General features: G+C 37.3%; 1 non-coding gene across 1 annotated transcript; it reads left to right on the top strand.

The window, feature by feature from the left end:
• Positions 1-14,622: 14,622 nt before the first annotated feature.
• LOC115513140 lies at positions 14,623-14,729 on the top strand. Its single transcript, XR_003968566.1, has one exon. It is a non-coding gene; the product is annotated as a U6 spliceosomal RNA (small nuclear RNA).
• The last annotated feature ends 278 nt before the right edge of the window (positions 14,730-15,007 follow it).

Below are 15,007 nucleotides of genomic sequence, written 5' to 3'. Positions count from 1 at the left end.
GTGAAAAACAAAAACAGTTTCTTTTTCCCAGATTGACCTTTAAATCCATACATGCTGCCTTGACTATGCAGCCCTAGCTGCTAAGCACCCTGATGTTCTTATTAAAGATGCAAGATCCACTTGTGAGCAGGAAGCCCTGGATGCCTGTCATGATGAAAGTTAGCGTTGGAACGCCAAGGTTTTTTTTTATGTGAATGTACTCCCATCAATGAAAAGACTTAATGAAGCCACACTTTAGCTGCATTCCCACTAATGAATCAACTGAGAAAAAAGAAAGCTAAAAATACTTTATAACTATCTTTTAGTAACATCCTCAGAACAGACAATTGGGGAAAAAATGTATTTTCTTAAAACAAGGACATCTTGGGGACAGCCATAGTAACCAAATCAAAGCCACATTATTGCAGAGAAGGGAAGGGATAATAGTGAATGGTTAAGTACCTAATTAAGTCTATTTCCTAGACATGAATCCCCAAGATGCATTTGTTGTTCCTACTCACTAAATATTTTTTAAAGGTTACTTAGTCTCTCAGGAAACCTGTCTTCATATTTATAATTCACTGAAAGACAGGGACAGACACAAATACTTATGAGTAATATGACAGAATCATGGGTAGGACATTCATCCATACCCCCTACAACAGGTAATATGCAGAATCCAATCCCAAATTACTCTGAGAAGCAAACATGAATATGATTGACTGTATGGTAATGTATGTTAGATCAGAGAGCTGTTACCAGCAGCAAAAGAAAATAGTGATTTCATTTATTCATTTCTCTCAATGTAATCATTCATCTACCATGGGCCAGGCACTATGCCAGATCCTGAGGATAAAAAAACAAATATTGTCCTGCTTTCATGGAACTTATAGTCGTGTGCATTGGGGGGACGACATGGGGGGGATGGGGAATAATACTTATCAGGTAATTACATAGTAATAATTAAACTTAATAACTTAGATAGTTTGGATCCTTTGTCTCAAGACCTGCAATCAGTATTTAATATACATGATCTTAGTTAATCTTCCCAATGGAAGTGAACAGCAACTTATAACTAAGGTAAGTGCTACAAAGAAGAGGAGCGTGGTTATGACAACATGTAATGGGAGGCTTTAATTTGAGAGATCAGGAAGTGCAAAATGAGTACCCAACTCTCTAGGCGAAAAAGCATGATGTGTATGTAGTGTTTGCCCATCTTCATGGTACAAATACTTCCACCACACTTTATGTTAAACTACCAATGTGATGTCACCAAGGGGAAACTGGGAATAGATAAGGGGGCACCATAAGCCCCCTGCCATAAGCAGATGAAATCCATCTCCAGCATATCTGTGCTGTAAGCCAAGATTTCTTTAGAGAAGACAGGCAGAAATTGTCTGTCTTGATCTGCTGTTACCAATGAGTGTATGTATCAGTTTTCTGTCATAGGAACACAAGTGGAGATGGGTGTATCCTGAGAGACATTATAAGGGATCCAGTAGGACATAAACACACACCTAGAATCTACCTGTAGAATGAATAGCTGCTTTGTCTATACAAATAAGCTATAAATGTTCATAAGCATCACGTATTTTTATGATTTATAATATAATGCATTAAAGATTTGGTAAGTTTATTGGAGCATTTGTTTATAGAGTACATTATCAATAAGGAAATAGAACTGATCCAATCCGGAAAATGAGACATTGAGGTCGGGTTTTGAAAATGAGTGTTTTCTCAGTCATGAAAGGAAGATAAGTACATTTCTGAGAAGGATGTTATTTATAGCTGACTCAGGATGGCCCATAGTGTGTGTACATAGCGCATGACCCTCACGGGGAAGACAGTGAAGTAAGGGTCATGAAGATTTGGTGCATTATGCTAGGGAGTGTGGTCATCTCCTCCCTGCCCCCACCCCCACCCCCCACATATACCTGGCTCTCCGTAATTAACCTGTAGAGTGATCAGACAAGACTTGCATTTTAGAAGGATCTTTCGTTAACATGGAAGACGCTTGCAGGATTAAGAATCTGAGAACACAAATAAATATCAGGTTCAAAGACTGTGGGAATAGTTCAGAAATGGATAATTAGGGCCATGCCAGTGGAGAAGCAAAAGGAAGGCCAGAATTTAAGGAGTTCCTACCATTCTTTACCTTTATGCAGATACGAACATGTGGTAAATTCTTATCAGATCATTGGATGATACAAACATGATGAATATTGAAAGAAAAGACCAATTTTCTGCCAACAAAAATTGCTTAAACAAATAACAAATATAACAAACATTTTTTTTTCTTTTACCCTTGGGTCACTGTCTGTGAATATACATCATAATTAAGATTCTATTTACAATTTTTACCAAATAGCATTTGTAGAAACCTGTATTTTGTTTCACTTATTTATGCCTTTGGTTTACAGAACAACAGAGAAGAGAATCCTATTTCCAAATGAAGGATTTGGAATAGTTTTTATTGTGACTTCAAGCTAAATAATGCTTTGCTTCCTCATTTTTAAAACTTTAAAATTAGCTTTTTCTTAACGTTTGGGTTTTTTTTTTTTAATGTTTATTTATTTTGGGGACAGAGAGAGACAGAGCATGAACGGGGGAGGGGCAGAGAGAGAGAGGGAGACACAGAATCGGAAGCAGGCTCCAGGCTCCGAGCCATCAGCCCAGAGCCTGATGCGGGGCTCGAACTCACGGACCGCGAGATCGTGACCTGGCTGAAGTCGGATGCTCAACCGACTGAGCCACCCAGGCGCCCCAACGTTTGGGTTTTAAATCTATGTGTCACAGCAAGAAATAAATAAAGTCAAAGACTGAAGTAAATTCAAGGAGCTAAAATCTTAATGGATTTCAGTATTCAATTTTTGCATAATGTTTGGCACACCTAGACAAAGTCAAACCTTGTTAAGACAGAATTCTTAAAGGAATCTGCTTGAATGATTGTGTCCCCTCCACACACTATGGCTCACTTCTTTCCTCATGTCAATTCTTGTAACTTAGAATATTATAAAAATGATGGGAGGTTTTTCTGAGAATGACTGAACCCACATAGTGGAAAGAAAATTTAATACAGTTTCCATTTCACAATATAAAAAATAGCTCTTGTCAACCTAGATGTCCTTTAGAAGGTGAATGGATAACAAACTGTGGTACATCCAGACAATGAAATATTACTCAGTGCTAAAAAGCAATGAGCTACCAAACCATGAGAAGACATGGAGGAAACTTAAATGCATACCACTAAATGTAAGAAGTCAATCTGAGAAGGTTCCATACTGTATGATTCTAACTCCGTAACATTGTCGAAAAGGAGAAACTATGGAGACAATGAAAATATCTGTGGTTGCCAGGGATGATAGGAGATAAGAAAAGGTAGAGCAAAGAGGATTTTTAGGACAATGAAAATACTCTGTATCATTATTATAATGATGGACATATGCCATTATATGTTTTTTAAGGCCCATTGAACCTACAACACCATGAGTAAACCCTTTGGTAATCTATGGACTCTGGGAGGTTATGCTGTGTTAATGTGGGTTCATCCTCAGTAAAAATGTAGCACACTGGTAAGTGATATTGATAATGAAGGAGGCTTTGCATGCATGAAGGAAGAGAGTATATGGAAAATCTCTATACCTTCCTCTCAATTTTGCTGTAAACCTAAAACTTCTCTGAAAACTAAAGTCTTTAGAAAAAATAGCTCTCAAACACTGACATGCTTTCCTCTATTGAATTCTTACATTAGTTCTATGAAATAAGTGCTACTATTATTCACATCTTATAGATAAAGTTTCTGAAGCTTTACTTGTCTATAGGCACAGAACTCAGAAGTGGTAAACGGATGTGGATTTTACTCTAAATCCTGGGCCCTTCACCACACTTCCATATGTGTGTTTTCTTCTTCATTGCCCTCCATTTACACTTAAACCCTAAAGATAGCCCTTGAATCTGTTTTTATTTTACTCATCATTAAAGACTGTCATCCGGTTCTTTTGGACCATGACAACCACCACCATCCTCCTCCAAAACAGACACCAGATACAAATCTGTTCAAATTTGCTCAGACTTAGAACTCTTTAATGGCACATACCACTGACCTCACGATAACATCAAGTATTTTTATATTGGCTTTAGAAGGCCCTACATGGGCACATCTCTACTTGATTCTACAGCCCCTACCCCTCACAGTCTATATTGAGACCCACTGAACTATTTGCATCTATCGTCTCATGAATGTGTAACACTCTTTCTTACCTCTGGGTCTTTACAGATGACATTTGATCCTAGACCCCAGAGAACTGGAAGACAGCTTAGCTGTAGCCCCAAAGCTTCGATCTGACATAACAAGACTGGCAAATGATCATCTTGAGATAGTTTCGCACAATACAAAGACAGGAAGCCTATTCTCTTATTAGGAATACCAGTTGTCAGCAAAAGTTATAAATATGGTCACATGCACTGAAATCTGGTGTCCCGTTGATTTCCTTCCATTCATGCTGGTGTCCTAATCTCTCAGTTCTGCCTTCTGGAGTTACTTAGAAAAAATCTAATTCTTTTATACACAATGCTGTATTATATTACCAAATACTGAAAGTCAACTCTCACATAATTTTGTATTAATGTTTATATTTAAGCATAACTATATATGCATGTGTCTGTAAAATGTGTGTGTGTGATTTTTGCATGAGAAGATAAAAGAGGACACAAGATACAAGGAAGACAAATGAAAATAAGAAGTGATTCTGAGAGAAAGCACCAATGTTTTCACTTTGTTATACCATTTCTTATGTAAGACAGTTTCAAGATACTATACTTTTCAGTCACATCTTCTAGAACAATGATTCTCAAACTTCTTACATCATCATTCTACCAAAAGCAAGTGGATTCACATTGTGACCTAGTACGCATGCACGTATATGCACGTGTGCGCACACGCACATCACACACGCACCCCTTAATTATTATCTGCAATCAATTCTCATGTTTTCCAGTCTAGTCTATTTTTTTTTCAGATGCTGGTCATGACTCACAAATTTATTTCATAACCTGCTAATGTGTAACAACCAGTATTTTGAGAAACACTGTATCAGATCAACTCTATCTTAACCATGTCCCTCTGAATATGTAGATTCAGAAATTAAACAAAAAATTCCATTACTACACCCCTAATCAAAAACAGGCAAATCTCAAATAGTAAAGCATTATGTGACAGAATTATAAAGCACATGAGATTTCGAAACCACAATGATCATCAGTACAGAGGGTCAGGTGTGGGATGCACATATGGCAACGAACAAAATAAACAGCCTGACCAGCACCGATTTAGGGGTCATAGTAAACTGAACTATTAAGTGTCTGAAAGCAGATAGTGTGTTCTCAAAAATTACAATAAAAATATTCTCTGTAAACCTCGTCCATGCAACAAAAGGATGAACCTAAAGAAAAACACTTCACTTCCCTATAACCAGACTGGGCTCAGATCTACCAGGAAGGAACAATGAAACATTGAAGAAATCCCTTCTATCTCAGCGGGCCTTGATCTCCTCTTCTGGTTATAAAGAGTCGTCCCTAGGATTTATTAATGGTCCTCCATCCTGACTATTACCTGGGGTGCTTCTAAAAATTCCAGAGTTGGTACCTTCCTTGAGAAATCCTGATTTAAATGATTGGTCTGAGAAAGCACCTGGGCACGGGGTCATTCTAATGGTGATCCAGGGATAAACGCTATTACATCAGATAATGTCTAGGGTCCTTATAGCACATGCTGCAACTCTGAAGGAAAAGAAAGCTGTGCATGTTATGCCAAATCTAAATCTCAACTGCAATATGGCAGGTTGTGCGCAGCATAGGCTCTGAGATCAAGTCCACATCCACTTATTTTCTAGTCTCTGTTCTCTCATCTGTAAAATAGAGCAGTAGTCCCTGCCTTAGGAAGAATTTATAGGGATTTTTAAAAAAGGAAATACAGTGACTTTTACACAATACTAAGTTATACATATTTATTATGTAGTAAATGCTATATGTATAATATATATGCGTATAGGTACAATATATCATATATGTATATGTGTATACATATTTCAGTAATGTGAGGAATCAGTCTTATCAATTTATGCAATTAAATGGCTGAGCTCATTTTTTTAATTTTTTATTTATTTATTTATTTTTTAAAATTTACATCCAAATTAGTTAGCATAGAGTGCAACAATGATTTCAGGAGTAGATTCTTTAGTGCCCCTTACCCATTTAGCCCATCTCCCCTCCCACAACCCCTCCAGTAACCCTCAGTTTGTTATCCATATTTATGAGTCTCTTCTGTGTTGTCCCCCTCCCTGTTTTTGTATCATTTTTGTTTCCCTTCCCTTATGTTCATCTGTTTTGTCTCTTCAAGTCCTCATATGAGTGAAGTCATATGATTTTTGCTGAGCTCATTTAAAATATAAATGAAATTGAGCTATGTGCACTCTCCTCCCCAAAGTTTAAATTTTCTTTCTGACCAAAATAAAATAAATCAAAATCTTGACAGTGTGCTGAAGTAGGAGTGAAATGATATGGTGTCTGATCTGCTTTGAAATTCTTCACAAAGGAAAATGGGAATAGGTAAAATAAATAAATGTGATAAGCTCCTGGCAATGTAGAATCTAAGAGTGTATGGGAGTTTATTGATTCATAAGTCTAAATAATTCTAAATATTGTGCTAGTAATTAATCCCACTTTTTGTATTTTTGGAACTTTTCATAAAACTTTTTTTTTAATCTAAAAATACAATAATGTCACAGCTGTGCCATAGTCAGATGTATAGACAACATACAAAGAAGACTAGTTTCCATGAGGACCCACAAATTTTGCAGAAGAGGTGGGGGGGGGGAAGATTTGTACACAGAGTTCACAGAAAGGAAAAAAATTTTAAAAATCACTAAGGAAATCTAGTTTTTGTCTGTTTTGCTGTGTTATTCAGTTTATATTTTATTGAGAAAGAATGTAGAACAAATTGCCCAATCCTTAAGCATATTATACAACAAAATGTGAAAAATAGCACTTCACAATTCTTTCGTTGTAGAACTGACTTTCCTGGAAACACCTGAGGCCCCTTTTTATGAAAGGATACTCAGAGAAATCTCCACTTTTGGTCTGAACTCTTATGAGCAGCTTTAGTTTCTAGGAATGTGTCCTCTTACAACCACAAAAAATCTTGACACCTGTTGATCCAATTGTCTTTACACTGTGCCCCAGATAGCTACAAGGAATCCCTAAAGGAGCCTTGTTCATTCACCAAGAATTTAATAAGTGCCTACCGTGTGTCAGACACTCATCTAGGACGTAATGAACAAAAGACATAATTCCTGCCCCGCCCTAGAATGGAAAGGATGGGTTCTCAGTGTTCCAATTGTTAACTGTGTACCATAATATTTGCTTTATGAGTTAGTGCTCCATTGTAAGAATTCTTATAATGTTTGTTTTTATTAATTTATTTTGAGAGACAGAGATAGAGTGAGCAGAGGAGGGGCAGAGAGAAAGGGAGACAGAATCCCAAGCAGGCTCTGCACCATCAGCACAGAGCTTGATGCAGGGCTTGAACCCATGAACCATGAGATCATGACCTGAGCCAAAATCAAGAGTTGGGCACTTAACCGAATGAGCTACCAAGAGCCACTAAGATTTCTTTTAAAGAAGGAGTTTTGATAAAAATGAGCTGACGCTATTTAAAAATAGCAAGTCCACTCAAACTCTTTAAGACTGAAAAAGTTATGTCTCAAAAAGAGAAATCAGACTGTCCAAGGTTGCATCTAGCTATTGGCAGGGCCAGGACCATAATGCAATGCTGCTGATTCCCAAATGCTTACTTTTTCCACTGTCCCACATTCTTCTCTCTCTTCCCTTGGCAGACTGGCCTAGTGGAAGGTCACAGATTTGGAGTGAGAAGTTTCACATCTGTATTACAGAGAATTAATTCCGTTTTCCTGGCACTTGGTTTCCTCATTCATAAGATGAGGATACATGTGGTTTGGAGAACCAAATCAGCTAAAGTATTCTGTACACAATCTACATATAAACTGAAAATACCATACAGATGTTAACAATTGTGATCTAAGACTCTAAGTCTTTTCACTGATACTCCTCAAAGCAAAATAGTTGAAGGATGGACTAGGAAAATAAGGTGTGCCAGTTGGTCAAATTGTTACAGTGGAAGCAAAAAAAAAAAAAAAATCTGGGTTGCAAGCTGGCCTTACTGCTTCTTATGTTATGACAATTGAGAGAAGCCCTATATGTAGAGGAAGAGGCTTGAGCTCTAGAAAGTCAGACACACCCTAGAGTGGTGTCATAATTTGAGCTATACAACTAAGATGAAACAACACAACCTATTTCATTATGCTGCTCTTTGAGATGGTGCTTTTTATTATTATCATTATTTAAATTTTAGTTAGCAAAAAGAGTAATATTGATTTCAGAAGTAGAATTAAGTGATTCATCATTTACATACAACACCCAGTGATCATCACAAGGGCAATCCTTAGTACCCACCACCCATCTAGCCCATCTCCCACTCACTTCCCTCCATCAACCCTCAGTTTGTTCTCTATTATTAAGAGTCTTTTGTGGTTTGTCACCCTTTCTTCTCTTTCACTCCCCTTCCCATATGTTCTTTATTTTGTTTCTTAAATTCCACATATGAGTTGAATAATATATTTGTCTTTCTCTGATTGACTTATTTCGCTTAGCATAATACATTCTAGCTCCATCCGTGTCACTGCAAATGGTAAGATATTATCCTTTCATCAGTTGATGGACATCTGGGCTTTCTCCATAGTTTGGCATTGTCGATAATGTTGTTATAAACATTGGGGTGCAGGTACCCCCCTTTTAATCTGTATCTTGGCATCTTTTGGGTAAATACCTAGTAATGCAATTTCTGGATCAACTTTTATTATTTGGGGAACTTCCATACTGTTCTCCAGAGTGGCCGTACTAGTTTGCACTCCCACCAGCAGTACAAGAGGGTTCCCCTTTCTCCATATCCTCACCAACACCTGTTGTTTCTTGTGTAGTGAATTTTAGCCATCTGACAGGTGTGAGATGAAATCTCATCATGATTTTGATTTATATTTCCCTGATGATGAGTGATGTTGAACATCTTTTCATGTGTCTATTAGCCATCTGAATGTCTTCTTTGGAAAAATGTCTATTCATGTCTTCTTCCCATTTCTTAACTGGGTTGTTTGTTTTTTGGGTGTTGAGTTTGATGAGTCCTTTATAGATTTCAGATACTAACCCTTTTTCAGACATGTCATTTGAAAATATATTCTCCCATTCCATATGCTGCTCTTTAGTTTTGTTGATTGTTTCCTTCACTGTGCAGAAGCTTTTTATCTTGATGAAGTCTCAGTAGTTCACGTTTGCTTTTGTTTCCCTTGCCTTCAGTGACATGTCTAGTAAAAAGTTGCTGCAGCCAAGGTCAAAGACATTGCTGCCTGTGTTCTACTCTAGGATTTTGATGGTTTCCTGTCTCACAGTTAGGTCTTTCTTCCATTTTGAATTTATTTTGTGTATAGTGTTAGTGGTCTAGTTTCATTCTTCTGCATGTCACCGTCCAGTTTTCCCAGCACCACTTGCTGAAGAGACTGTCTTTATTCCATTGGATATTCTTTCCTGCTTTGTCAAAGATGGGTTGACTATATAGTTGTGGGTCCATTTCTGGATCTTCTTAACTGTTCCATTGATCTAATGTGTCTGTTTTTGTGCCAGTACCATACTGTCTTAATGACTATAGCTTTGTAATATAGCTTGAAGTCTGGAATCATGATGCTTCCAGTTTTGTTTTGTTTTTTTCTTTTTCAGGATTGCTTTGGCTATTTGGGGTCATTTGTGGTTCCATGCAAATTTTAGGATGTTTGTTTTAGCTCTGTGAAGAATGTTGGTGGTATTTTGATAGGAATTGCATTAAATGTGTAGATTGCTTTGGGTAGTATAGATATTGATATGGTACTTCTAAAGCATTTATTACAGTGTCTAGGACATAGTATACGCTTAATAATGATTAGCTATTATTCTTAACTCTAAAATATTGAAAATAAATCCCACCTCATTGGGTACTCCTTAGTATTAAATGAACTAAGGTTAAATTGCACATCCATTAAGTGACTAATGCATGTAAGATATAGAAAATATGTGCTTTCCCTTTCTCTTCCTTTCTCCTGATATGTGAAACCAGATGCAACAATTATAATGACTGGAAAATTGTAAGGGGTATGTCACAAACCCATTTCTCTAAGTCAGTGGCTATAAAATTTTAGTGTATACCATAATCTTCTCGAGATTTATTAAGGAAAGAAAAAGCATCTTTGGTCTCACCTCCCATGGAAAGAGAGCCCAGAAATCTTATTTTTAACAATTTACTCCAATACAAATAACACAAATGATGAGTTAAGACTTCCTGAGTAGTCTAAGCCCTTGTAATTCAAAAGAGTAGTCCTGTTCCTAACTTTCTGAATCTGCATCAAATTTTAACAAGACCCCCAAGTGATTCCTGTACATGTCATAGTTGAGACATGTTGGTCAAAGCTTTGTCTCTGGGCCGTTAGGTAATCTTTGTCTCTGGGCCGTTGGGTAATGATCACCGGAATTTCCTTACTTCTCTAAGGAAATCTCTTCATTACATTTTATCATAAATGTCAATTTGATGAAAGACTTGTATAAAAATGGGCATATTAAGATATTTCAACATTTCTGCTGAGTTACTATCAGATTTTGTCCATTATTTTGCCCAACATCTTTCATTTAAAGGACTACATGATAAGTTAATTTTACAAGGAAAATGTCATTTCTAAAATCTCTCTCCTGATGATATTTTTTTAATTTTAAAATGGGAGTGACAAATGATTAAGATTTTTTTAATTGGCTGCTACCTCAAAATTAAATTTTATATTCATTGACCCTAATTCTATTAGCCTAACTTTGGAGTATGTTAACCATTCTTTCCATTACCATAGTTCAGCTTTTCTAGTGCTCTCTCTCTTTTTTTAACGTTTATTTATTTTTGAGAGACAGAGCGTGAGCAGGGGAGGGACAGAGAGAGAAAGAGAGAGAGAGAGACAGAATTGGAAACAGTTCCAGGTTCTGAGCTGTCAACACAGAGCTCAATGCCGGGCTCGAACCCACGAACCATGAGATCATGACTTGAGCCAAAGTAAGATGCTTAACCGACTGAGCCACTCAGGCACCCTCCTAGTGGTCTTTAATATTTGTTTTAAACATGGGTATAATTCATGTACTATAAAGTATATAGGCTGATGCATGTTTGCATTTTTACACACCCTTATAACCACCGGCAAGAACAAGATATCAAATATTTTCATGCTCCCATAAGATTGTGCCCCTTCCCAATCAATAGCTCCCAACCCCAACTCCATCATATGACTTTTGTTACATTGATTAGCTTTGGTCATTCTTGAACTTCCTATAAATAGGATCATAAAGTACACAATCCTCTGTGTCTGGGTGTCTTGTTTAATATAATGTCTTTGAAGTCCGTCTATGTTGTGTTCACCAGTAGTTTGTCTTTTGTATTGCTGTGTATCTTTCCATTGTATAAATATATCACAAATGTATTTATCTATGTTTCTGTCAATAAGCATAAGAGTTGTTTCTCAAAGTAGAAAAAGCTAATATGAACATTTGTATATAATTATGTTGGTGGATATGCATATTTATTTCTACTGGGTATATATCTGGAATGAATTCTTCCTTCAGTAGTCTTCTGTGTACACAAGCAAATTCTTTCTGGATATAGGTGGGATATACATTAGTATTGGAAGAACATTTTTAAAAAGACAAGAAGGAATAAGCGTAAAAGGACAAGAGAATAAAGAAAACAATATAATAGCATTTCAAAGTTAAATAGATGCTTTAGTATAGGGGAAGAATACGGGTTAAGGCATATAAGACCCTGGAATTCTTCTACTTTAGACAAGTCACTTCTTTCTGGAGACCTGTTTATTTATCCATTCAATAGATTGGTTGATTGACTAGATGCCCTCAATAATTCTTTCCACCTTGATAATCTGGGAATTTAACAAGAATTTTTTAAGTGAATCATCTGGAAATTTGAAAATATATATATATTTTCACATATATTTCATATATATATATATATATATATATATATATATATATATATGAGTCCTTTCTGATTAATAACTTGTGAAGAGAAGACTTCTAGAACTTTTCCTTTAAATGTTGGAATTGTTTTTCATGGCAGGCCTATTTCATGTTTCTACTCCATCTTGAATCCCTCTCTGAATGAAACATTGTTGAGCTGACTGATCAGAGATTATACATTCATTGAGCCACACTTACTGGAGGATGAGGCCACTATACCCTTATAAGGCAGGAACCCACATTGCCCCATCTCTTTCTCATCTTGTCTTCTGAAAAAATATCCCTTGGGCAGAGCCTCAGTTCTAGGGCAGACTTCCTCCTTGTTAGCCTCCTTCTTCCCACCCCATGTCCTTGGTTGAGTGAATATATTCAGCTTGGTGTCCATTTACATGTTCTTTCCCCTGTAGGCATGCTTTAATCCATGAGTTCCAACATGTAAATTTGGGGGAGATAAGACACCTCACTTCCTCTTTTATTTATCAACTCTAACTCAAAATTATCAGATATCTATATATTAGTGGGTGCTAAATTCTTGGCTATTAACAAAGTATTTTTCTTCCTTTTTTTTCCTTTTGTGCAGTATTCTCTTAGTAAAGAACCCAAGAAGGCAAAAGGATGAAAGGTGGTTAGTTCAGACTCCCTCAACGCTTTCAGACAGACGATACTGAGAGATCACAGAAATCGTATACCCACAGCAGTCAAAGGTTGTGCCAAGAAAAATGAGCTGTTAAAACAAGGAGCCATGGGGAGAACCCTGGCCCTGATTGTGGCTGCCAGGGAGACACATTTCATAAACATTCAAACCACAACCCCCATAGTCACAGATCAGAAGGGTTGCTTGGCCTGGGAGGCCAATGGAAATGAAGGTGAAAGTAAATAAATAAACAGGAGCTCTGGGAACCACATCTTATTTCCAGACCCACCTGCTGAAGGGCCTGACCATGTCATGGAGCACTGATCTGGGCAACCGCCACAAGCCCCATGTGAGCTTCTCTCTTTATATAACACATTTATCTACCACAACCGCTTTTATTATAACGTTTTACATGCCCACTCCACGTGTGAAAAAAAAAAAAAGACATTTAGAATGATTAAGCCACCTGCCCTAGCATGCACAGTTAGTATGTGGTAAAATCAGCTTTCGACTTTGTCTGATTTCAAAGCCCATGACATTTTTGTCATGAGCAACTAGTTCCATCTATCATTCTACAAATAAAGACATCGCAGTCCAAGAAGCTTATGCGAGTTGTCAGAGTCAGGATGAGAATCTGGGACTCCTGACTCACTATTGGGTCAACTCCAGTCCTCCTGCCTTGCCTTGTTAATGCCAAAACAAGGAAAGCCCCATGAGGTTTTCAAGACATTTTCTGAAATGTCATGAAGTGATTGTTTTGTCATCTCTCTTTTAAAGACTTGGGTACTGGAGTCATATTGTCTTGATTTGAAGCCTCACTCTGTCATTTGAAGTTTGACATTAGCAGGTTACTTAGTTTTTCTGCACTTTAGTGTCCTCATTTATAAAATGGGAAAAATGCAGTGTTTTCCTAAGAGATGTTAAGACTAGGGGTGTCTGGGTGGCTCAGTTGGTGAAGAATCTGAATCTTCACTTCAGCTCGGGTCATGATCTCATGGTTCATGGGTTCGAGCTCCACGTTGGGCTCTGTGCTGTCAGGACAGAGCCTGCTTGGGATTCTCTCTGTCCTTCTTTCTGCCCCTCCCCCTACTCTCTCTATCTCAAAATAAATAAATAAGCTTAAAAAAAGATGTGTTAAGACTAAATGAGACAATATGTGTAATTAGCTTACCATTGGGTTGAGCATACAATCACCATATCATAAATAATGGCTATTATTATTGGTCTTTCATTTCTGATGCATCAGTAGGCAAGGTGGTTCCACTGAAGCATCAGAGGCTTGGGAACCAGGAGGGTGACTGTGTGTCCCACGATACTCACAGGATTACGTGGGTACACTTCTTTAGGAGCTTGGATCAAATCACTGTTTTACACTAGAGCAAAGAGCCAAAGTACGTCTCAAGCTCACACTTTTCCGACAGGTTAGTTCATTACAATCTGCCAGACTGAGCTGGGCTCCAAGACTCCAGAGATGAAGGTGGCAGAGTGCTCCCTCACAGATCAGCCAGACAAAGTCCTCTCCACAAATGTGGAATCATTTATAATAATTTATAATAATTCCACTGACAGTGGAATATCATACTCTCTTGAGGAAGACATGAGACCTAATCTGTTTGGTGACATAAGCTCTTTTAGACAGCCCCAAAGGCCACAGCGAGCCTCTTTGCTTTAGCATCTGTTGAATACTCAGGTTGAAAATCCAGCCTGGGACACCAGGGTATAAGAATGAAGGACAGGGAGAGGATTACTTGTCTCTGAGCAAGGCTCTTCTCTAGGCCTTTAATCTCTCATCCATAAAATGGGTACATTTGTTAGTGTCACTAAGCATTAAAGAGGAACTATCTCTAATGCTCACTTTAGCAGCACATGTATCAAAATTAGAACAAGACAGAGAAGATTAGCATGGCCCCTATGCAAGGATGACACATGAGTTTGTGAAGCATTCCATTGTTTTTAATTGAAAAATAAAATTCATACAGAAAAAAAAGGAAATACATTTGGCACATAATAATAATAATAATCATCATCATCATCATCATCATCATCTTTAAAGTACAAAAAAGGATGGATCCATTAGTGTTCTCTGAATTAGATCTTAATTAATTCACTCCAAAACTCTAAAAAAAAAAAATCCCATGAGAAAACTGAAACTAAAGCATTGCTACATTGAGGAGCTAAATAGACAGCTTTAACCTCAGGGAAATGTCTGCTTCCCACCCCAACCAGAGCTAC

This window comes from Lynx canadensis, chromosome B1 (assembly GCF_007474595.2).
Source record: "Lynx canadensis isolate LIC74 chromosome B1, mLynCan4.pri.v2, whole genome shotgun sequence".
Classification (NCBI taxonomy): Eukaryota; Metazoa; Chordata; class Mammalia; order Carnivora; family Felidae; genus Lynx; species Lynx canadensis.
Note: the sequence above shows the minus strand (reverse complement) of the source record. Positions and strands in the feature narration are given on the sequence as shown.